This window comes from Leopardus geoffroyi, chromosome C3 (genome assembly GCF_018350155.1).
Source record: "Leopardus geoffroyi isolate Oge1 chromosome C3, O.geoffroyi_Oge1_pat1.0, whole genome shotgun sequence".
NCBI classification, from domain to species: domain Eukaryota; kingdom Metazoa; phylum Chordata; class Mammalia; order Carnivora; family Felidae; genus Leopardus; species Leopardus geoffroyi.
The window spans coordinates 34,458,490-34,467,775 of NC_059338.1; positions in this window are offsets into that span (position 1 = coordinate 34,458,490).

Sequence of the window (9,286 nt, forward strand, 5' to 3'; positions counted from 1 at the left end):
ACCCCAATGTGAGACTTGAACTCATGACCCTGAGACCAAGACCTGAGATCAAGACCTGAGCTGACTTGAAGAATCAAACACTTAACCAACTGAGCCACCCAGGTGTCCTGTAATTTATCTCTCTTGAGCAAATCTCTGCATTCTGGGCTATTCTCAATCTGGGGTTGGAGAAGGAACTGTGGAGATGGGTGAACATGAGGGAGCTTAGCTGCTTTTCTTGGCCACACAGGTTTACCGAAGCATTTCCCTCAACAAATGACCCAAGTACCTCTGAGGTGGTTCCTGCCCCACACTAGAACGAGGGAGTTGGGCGGTCATATTTTTACAGACAATTTTTTTCTCCCTACTATACTTAGGGGAATGCTAAGAGGTAAATATTATCATCCCTCTTTTTTTTTTTTCCCAGATGAGAAACCTGGAAATAATAAAAGTTAAAAGTGAAACCCACTTGCAATCACACAGATACTGGAATCCCAGTGGAGCCTGTCTGAGTCCAAAGCCAGGGAGACTGACCGAGACACCACACGGTCACTTAGTAAAGCTCGAGCCGGTCTGAGGTGGGTTCTTCTCACAGGGCAAACCTTTCTCAGGAAACCTTTCAGTGGCGGAGGTGGTATGGGTCACAGGAAAGTGAACTGATTGACTGAAGGTCAAAGACATTAGAACAGAGTTGGGGCTAGAAATAGCTACATATCTATAGCTTCATGTGTGAGACTTGAGAGTTATTGCTATTAATCACTGCTGAGTGATTACTCTGATTGCTTCATTCGTTGATGCTGTGCTTTATTCAACCTTGGGTAGGGGCCCCCTCTCTAGGAAGATAAGGCAGACTTTCTTCTGCTTGTGGAGTGCCAACTTCAGATATAAAACATCACATTGGTAGCCCATCCATATCTCAGAAGGCTGGCCCGGTAGCTGAGGCTCTTTCAAAGAACTCAAAAGAGTAATGATGGAATGAATGGAAGAATGGCTTTTCACTCATTTTAATTTGTCAGTTCTTTTCTCAAGGATTTACCTAAGGCAGGAAGGCTGATTTAGGCAGAACTAGAAGGAGCCTGTATCCCAGCTGGGCAGCCATCTGGGGGCACCGAAATTATAAAGGATGTAAGAACACAACCACCAATGGAATGAGGTTACCAAAATGGAGTTTAGCAGAACTCTTTCCAGAGACAGTAATGAATATAGTTAGACAGAATTCTTGAATAGTTCCCTTGTGTAGGGGTGGGGGGGACAGATTTTTACCACATAGCAGCAGTGTGACATTGGCTTTCTCATCCCTGAAATGGGGATTATGATACTTGCCACTAGGGTTCCCCCCCCCAATTAAATGTGACAATGGAAAGATTATAGCATTTATTATTATTTACTCTGTAGTCTACTATCTTCTGGTTTCTGCCCCCCTACACCCTACTGATTGCTTTCACCAAGATTGCCAACCACCCCTTTGCTGAAAAGTCCATTTCTCTTCCACTTGGTGGCATTTGGATACTGTATCCCAGACCTTCCTCCATGTAAGATTCTCTTCCCTGGCTTCGTGTTATCCTAGTCTCAAAGTTTTCATATCTCTTTGACCACTCTTCTAAGTTTCCATTGAGTCCTCAGTGCTGGCTGTCAGTTGTTGCATAACAAATCACCCCAAATTTAGCCACTCAAAATAGCACTGATTATCTCATGTAGTTTCTTAGGGTCGGGAGTTTGGGAGCAGTTTAGTCGGATGGAACTGCTTAGCTGGGTTGTTCTGGTTCAGGGTTTCTCAAGAGACTTCAGTCTCATCCATCCATCCATCCATTCATTCATTCATTCATTCGTGAATATTTTCTTCCAAGCTCTTCCCAGCTCCACATGGCTGTTGGCAGGTGGTTTCAGTTCTTTGCCACGTGGACTTCTGCACAGCACTGCTCGTGACATGACAGATGGCCTCCTCCAAAGCAAGTGATTCAAGAAGAATGAGCCTGAATGAAAGCCACAGTGTCTTTTATAACCTAATATCAGGAGTGACATACCATCATTTTTGACTGTGTCACACAGACCAATGGTGGTACAAATATGAGGAGGCCATCCTGGGGGGCATCATGGAGGCTGTCTACAACTCCATTCTCCTTTGCAGACCCTTAAACATTAGCGTTCCCTTGGGGTTCTGTCTTCACACCTCCTTCTCTTCTATTTCCCCACCCCACACACCCTAGATACTATACTGCTCTCAGAAACCTTCAATTACTGTCTGGATTCCAAATCCTGCAGGTCTGCATCTCTAGAATCGTTGCCTCTCAGAAACTTAAGCTTGTACCCTGCCCGTTGGGTCCCCAAGGCACCTTGAAGCACACACATTCCACACTGGATTCATCCTGACCTTCCACAGTCCCGTGTATTCTCTGTGCTTTCATCTCAAGAATGGCAACCACTGAGGCGCCTGGGTGGCTCAGTCGGTTAAACATCTGACTCTTGATTTCAGCTCAGGCCACGATCTCATGGTTCATGGGTTTGAGTCCCACGTCAGGCTCTGCTTTGACAACATGGAGCCTGCGTGGGATTCTCTCTCTCTGTCTCTCTCTGCCCCTCCCTACACATGCTCTCTCTCTCCCTCTCTCTCTCAAAATAATTAAATAAACTTAAAAAAAAAAAAAGAATGACAACCTTGTCCACTCCATTGTCAATCAAGAAACCAGAAACTCATCCTTGCCTGCTCTTTTCCCCTTGCTCTCACATCCAATCAATGCATTAAGGGTTTTTGGGGTTTTTTTCATTTTCCCCCATCTCTTCATTTTGGAGAATTTCAAACATACAGAAAGATTTAAAAAAGTAAAATGATCCCTTATTTACTAGATCACTTTGAGAGTCACAGTGACTCACGTTTTATAACGCATTTGCCTTCTCTCCCCACCTCCCTTCGCCATCTACATATATTTTTCATAATAATACTAACATGCCACTTGCCTTTCCTCCCCAGGCTCTCACAAATATGCACTGTGTGTATGTGTGCGATGTTTCCATGTGGATATACAGGACTTAAAAGTTGGTTGTGGCTAATAGGACACTTCATCCTTAAACACTTCTGCAGGCATCTCCTAAGAATAAGAATACTCTCCGGTATGACCCACAGTGTCATCACTACACCCAAGAACCGATACCAGTTGATTTTGTCTTTCCAGTATATTTCTCCAGACCCCAAGCTTCCCTTATCCTCAGCAGTAAAATCACCTCCTAGCTGCTTCCTCCTTCAACCCACATGCCACACTGCTGCCAAAGCGAACTTTCTAAAATGCAAATCTGCTGCTGCTGCCGCTGCCCTACCTGGGACCTTTCGATGGCTCCGCACTACCTTCGCAATAAAGAATAAACTTCAGGGGCACCTGGGTGGCGCAGTCGGTTAAGTGTCCGACTTCAGCCAGGTCACGATCTCGCGGTCCGTGAGTTCGAGCCCCGCGTCAGGCTCTGGGCTGATGGCTCAGAGCCTGGAGCCTGTTTCCGATTCTGTGTCTCCCTCTCTCTGCCCCTCCCCCGTTCATGCTCTGTCTCTCTCTGTCCCAAAAATAAAATAAAAACGTTGGAAAAAAAAATATTTAAAAAAAAAAAAAAAAAAGAATAAACTTCACATGGCACAGAAAGCTTTCGTTGCCCAGGTTCAGCTAGAGCAGCACTGCCAGGTGGAAACCTACTATGAGCTACACGCGTAGCTTTAAATTGATAGAAGCCACATTAAAAAAAAAAAAAATAAAATGAACAGGGGCACCTGGGTGGCTCCGTCAGTTAAGCATCCAACCCTTGGTTTCAGCTCGGGTCATGATCTCACGGTTCTCAGGTTCAAGCCCCGCATCGGGATCTGCACTGACAGTGCAGAGCCTGCCTAAGATTCTTTCTCACTCTCTTTGTCCCTCCCCCACCCCCAATCTCTCTCTCTCTCTCAAAATAAATAAATAAATAAATAAATATTTTTTTAAAGTAAAAGTAGCAAACAAACCCCTAAAAGAGCGATAACAGCAGCAAAAAACCCTAAAACATACAAATGAAATCAACCTTGCCAATACATTTTACTTAACCCACTGTATTCAAAATAATTGCCAGAGCAACACAAACCCAATGTAAACAAATTATTAATGAGAAGCCCCTCACCTTCACTTTTCTTCAAAAGTCTTCAAAATCTGGCTGGTGTTTCATACGTACGGCACGTCTCAATTCAGATGCCAACTTTTCGAGGGTTAAAGTGAAATGTATTCTTACCAAAACAGTAAGATTATATTTAACAAAAAATTATACTGTTTCAGTTTTAAAGTTTGAATTCATTAAAGTGAAATAAAATGAAAAGTTCTGTTCCTCATTCATACCAGCCCCGTTTCCTGGGCTCAGCAGCCACAGCCGTGGAAAGAGTGCAATTCTCGAAGTGCAATCCAGGGTCCCCTGAGGGACCTTGAAACATTTCCCAGGGGTCTCTAGGGTTGAAATGATTTTCTCTGATAATAGTAAAATGTGATTTGTCCTTTTTCACTTTTCTCCTCTCTGAAGTGTAGACACCGCTGTGTTCCAGAGGCCACATGACGTGTAATATGACAACATATTGAATACAGAAACATGAAAGAGAATCAGGAGGCTTCTCTTAAGCCAGATATTGAAGAGAGGTGCCAAAATGCAAAACAGTGCCCCTGTTCTCCCGAAGTGCTTTTATTTTTGAAAATGCATTATTTTTCATTAAAATGTAGGTTACTTATATACTCACACAATGAGAAAATTACCACTTTTAAATGAATTACTGAATAATTTCAAAATTTCCCGGTTTTAGCTTCTGGTACAGTGATTATTGATAGATGTAACGCTCAAAATCCAAAGCTTTTTGGAGTCCTCAAGAACTTTTAAGGGGGTGAGAGGGCTCTGAGAAGCTCATCTACAACCTCCCTACCACGCAGGCCTCATGGCCAGTGATTGACTTCTTCATATTTTTGGCACAAACTTCCAGTTCCAGACAAGATGAAAGTAGACGTACCGCTTCCTATTCCTCTGGCTAAGTGCTTCTAAAAATTCTGGATGGTGTATAGAAAACATAAGAGGTGGGGCGCCTGGTGGCTCACTCAGTGAAGCGTCCGACTCTGGCTCAGGTCATGATCTCGCGGTTCGTGAGTTTGAGCCCTGCATCGGGCTCTGTGCTGACAGCTCCGAGCCTGGAGCCCGCTTCGGATTCCATGTCTCCCTCTCTCTCTGCCCCTCCCCCAGTGGCGCTCTGTCTCTCAAAAATGAATAAATGTTAAAAAAAAAATTAAAAAAAAAAAGAAAACCTAAGAAGACTCTGAAAGGTAAACTGACGAAGGCTGGGGCCCTCGGGACTCCTAGAATGACATGTCACCAGGGTAGTATCAACACAGGGATAATAGGGGGCCTGAACTTCCAATCTATCCAACAGGAATGGGGCACCCACCCCAACAGGCGTCAACAGCTGAATGGAGGGCCGGGACTTCCGTCCCCGCCTGGTAAGGAGGAATCCCCCCACCAGACCAGCACCAAACAGGACACTGAAATAAGATCTGGAGTTTTGTAACATAGTACCCAAAACGTCCAGGATACAACTTGAGATCACTTATGATACCAAGGACCAGAAATCTCAACTTGAAGGAGAAAAGGTAATTAACAGACACCGATACTGAGATGACAGAGAGTTTAGAATTATCTGACAAGGATTTTAAAACATCTATCATAAAAATGCCTCAATGAGCAATTATAACATGCTTGAAATAAAAGAACAAATAGAAAGTCTCCGCACGGAAATAGAAGATACAAAGAAGAATCGTGTTCTTTGCTTGGGCCTTAAAAGAACCCCTTGTATTTCTGGAATGACCATCCTCACTTTGCACCTGGGCCAAGGCTCCTTCCTCTTCCTGGAACACTCATCTCTAGAGTCTTCTTTTAAAACTAAGTTGTCCCAGATGTCACCTCTTCTGGGAAGCCTTCCATGGTTTCCATGCCCCTTCCACTCAAAGCGTCCTTCACCATATCACTTAGGTTCAGCACGAATTGTTCTGTCATCTATCCCTCCCATGTCTGCCAGTGAGAAGACTTTGCCAGAAGAGACTGTGTCTTATCCCAGGTGCCTGGCATAGTACCTGGTTTGTAATAAGCACTCAAAAAATAAAATAAATAAATAAATAAATAAAAAGGTTTGTCGAATAGATGAATAGGTGAGGAATACATGGGAACTTTTCCGTGGTACTCTCTTTTCCAATGAATACAATTAAGCTCTGCGGCCTGGCATTCAATGACACACACCTTTTTGATACTTGGCTTCCCTTAATACCTCCAACTTGTCTGCTGTACTGGGAAACACAGTGTTTTGAAAGGACCTTTTACTTCCCCACACGCCTATCTCTGCAGGTACCTATGGATGCCCTTCTACTAGCCTCGAAGGTCCTCACCCATTTTTGCTACCAAAATTGTAACCACTTTTACCACCCCACTCAGGTGGCATCTTCCCATGACCCACCGTCCCCAGTCTCTCTCCCTGCCGGAAGGAGTCGGCCCGCCCCTGGATACACAATACTTCACTCACTCTTTCCTTGTGTCCTTTCTCACCGGCTGCTTTGCATTTTGTTGTTTTTGTTTGTTTTAATGCATTTACAGTATTGTTTTCAAGACTGAAACATCTGTGGGTTCAAATAAATTCACAGTTTACTCATCTTTGCTTCTGCCCGCTGAGCGTCGAGCACAGCCCCCTGAAAACTCAGTTTTGTTTTCCGGGATAATGGTACTTACTTCATAGAGTGTCTGTGAATATTACATAAAATACACTCTTTAAAATTTGTATTTGAAGGACTCCACGGAGGTGACAAGTCCTGTTAGCTGGACCTTCAAGACCTCTTTGGAATTCTGCTTTGTTTCCGCTGTTCTCACCCTGCTCCCGGCCGCGATCGTTCCTCTGGATACGGTGGTTATCCCCCACCTGCCCTCCTCCTTTCCACCCTCTTGCCTCTCTACCCCCATTCTCTACTCAGCAACCAGCTTGATCCTTGAAAAGCATAAACCAGATCATCGTTATTTCTCTGCTCAAAACCCCCCAGTGGTTTCCTGATCTCTGGATAAAATCCAGACTCCTTACTGAAGCCCAAGAGGCCTGATGTGGTCTGGCCTGCGGATCTTGCTTGCTCTCACTCTGAGGCAGCCTCAGTAGCCTTCTTGCCCTCGCTTATCTGCGGCTTCTCGAACTTGCCAAGGTTTGCCCCACAGAGCTTTGCATTTGCCATTTCCCCTGCGTGGCGTCATCTCCCCCTCGCTCCATTCAGGTGAGCTACGCTCTCAATTCTCCCCTCCTTGGGAGTATCCACCATACATGCAAAGTATCAGCCGTCACTCTCCATCATTTTATTTTATGGCTCTTGATACAACCTGAAAACGTATGTCTTTATTTGCTTAGATAAATACGTTTGCTTATCGTCTTTCTTCTCCACCAGAATTGGAAGCTCCATAAGGATCTGTTCACTGCTCTATCCCCAGCCACTGGCACAGCGTGGGTACATAGCAGGTGCTCCATGAGACTTCCAGAATGACTGAATGCTGACTGTGAACTCGTTGGATGGGGTCTTCACGGACAGAAGCAGCATCCTGTTGCACAGGATTGCTTGCTTGCTACTGGGTTTGGTTGACCTACCTAGAGGGGATGCAATGTGGATGACCCATGTGTCTACACCTAGAGGACAATCCGACTTATCCACTTAGGTGCGACCAGGAGAAGACACTTCCGGGCATGCTTTCCACAACGGACTATGTGATACTCCAGAGTTTATTCTCTGGGGCTGACTGTGGGCACAGCAGGGGGAGCTGTGCCTCACAGTTTCCTGGGCTCTTCAGTCTCTCCTTTGTCTCAAGGCCCCGGGACCTGCTTGGCTGGCCAGGCCTGGAACAGCACCTGTTGATGAAAGACTCTAGAAGCCCCAGACCTATCCTGAGACTGGCCCTTGCCAGCTTCATGACATCCAAGTGGAGGAACCTTGAAGCCCTGGTGGAACAGTGGGATGGTAGGATGAAGGGAAGAGCTTCGGATTCAGGACATCTGAATTCCAGGGGATCTGGGCAAGCTACCCCTCCTCTCTGGGCCTTATTTTGTCTTTAACTTGACATAGGGGAGTTAAGTTGAACGCATCTGTAAAGTCGTCTTCAGCAGTGACCTCTTATAGTTGTATGAGCTTCATATACGAGATCTACCGGACTAGGCTGTTTAAGGGTAGAGCAGCCAGGAGAGAACCTCACCATGGAAACCGATGAACAGCTGAGTGGTAGGTGCCCATCATGGCCAGCAGGTGGAGCCATTGCCGCACCAGGGTGTTCAGGCCAAAGGTGGGGAAGTCTGAGGTTTCAAGAATGCAATGAATCCTTTGGGGCATGCTGTCCAGCCACCAAACAGAACCAGCTTCAAAGCAACCCCCTAAACACACACACACACACACACACACACACACACACACACACATACACACACACACACACACAGCCCTCTACCTCTCAAAGCCTACATTGGCTGACAGACTCAGGGCAAAATACTACTGTAAGTTGCTGGGCCTGAGGCTAAACCTGTTTCAAAAGGTCCAGGTGCCTTTTCTTCTCTCACGTTTCCCAGGAGGCTGCACACTGCCTCCCTGCCATCTTCAACCTGCCAGACCCTCGTCTGGTCGCTCTCATGGCACGATGTAACTAGATGGAGGCCGATCTGCCTTCTCTTCCCAGATTACCATCTTCCCTTTCCTCCACCCCTTCCCAGAATCAGCCATCACCTCCTAGGGAAAGCTCTAGATCTCATCCCTTGTTTCCCGCCCCCCCCCTCCCCACCCCACCTCCTTTTCCCTGAGTCCTGCAGAGGAACCTCTGGTTCCAGCAGTTGGAGAAAAGCAAAGGGGGAAGAGGGGGTGGGGGAGTGCTAAAGGGAAAGGTCTGGCTTTGGCCAGATAAGAAGGGAAGGATCCTTTGTTTGGCCCCAACTGCCTCTGCTACTGTTGATACACTCAGGAGCGTTTCCTGAAGCTCCTGGGCAGTGTTTGGCAGCGGTCCCTCCCCCACTTCCTATGGTGGGGGTGGGGGGCCTGGGAGCTGGGGGTGCCCTTACGGACGTTTTTGGCAGTTAGGCTGGTGTCTTCACACTGAAGATAGAAACCACTCCCTCCCGGAGCTGGCAGCCAGAAGTTGCCCGCCCCAGCCTTCACCGTTCTGCTCCCAGCTCCGGGCAGGACGTGGTGTGACAGTAAGGCGTGCATGGGGCTCCTTCACCCAGTTACGCATATTCTGCATACGGTGACCCAAACGTGCCACTTCTCAGAAA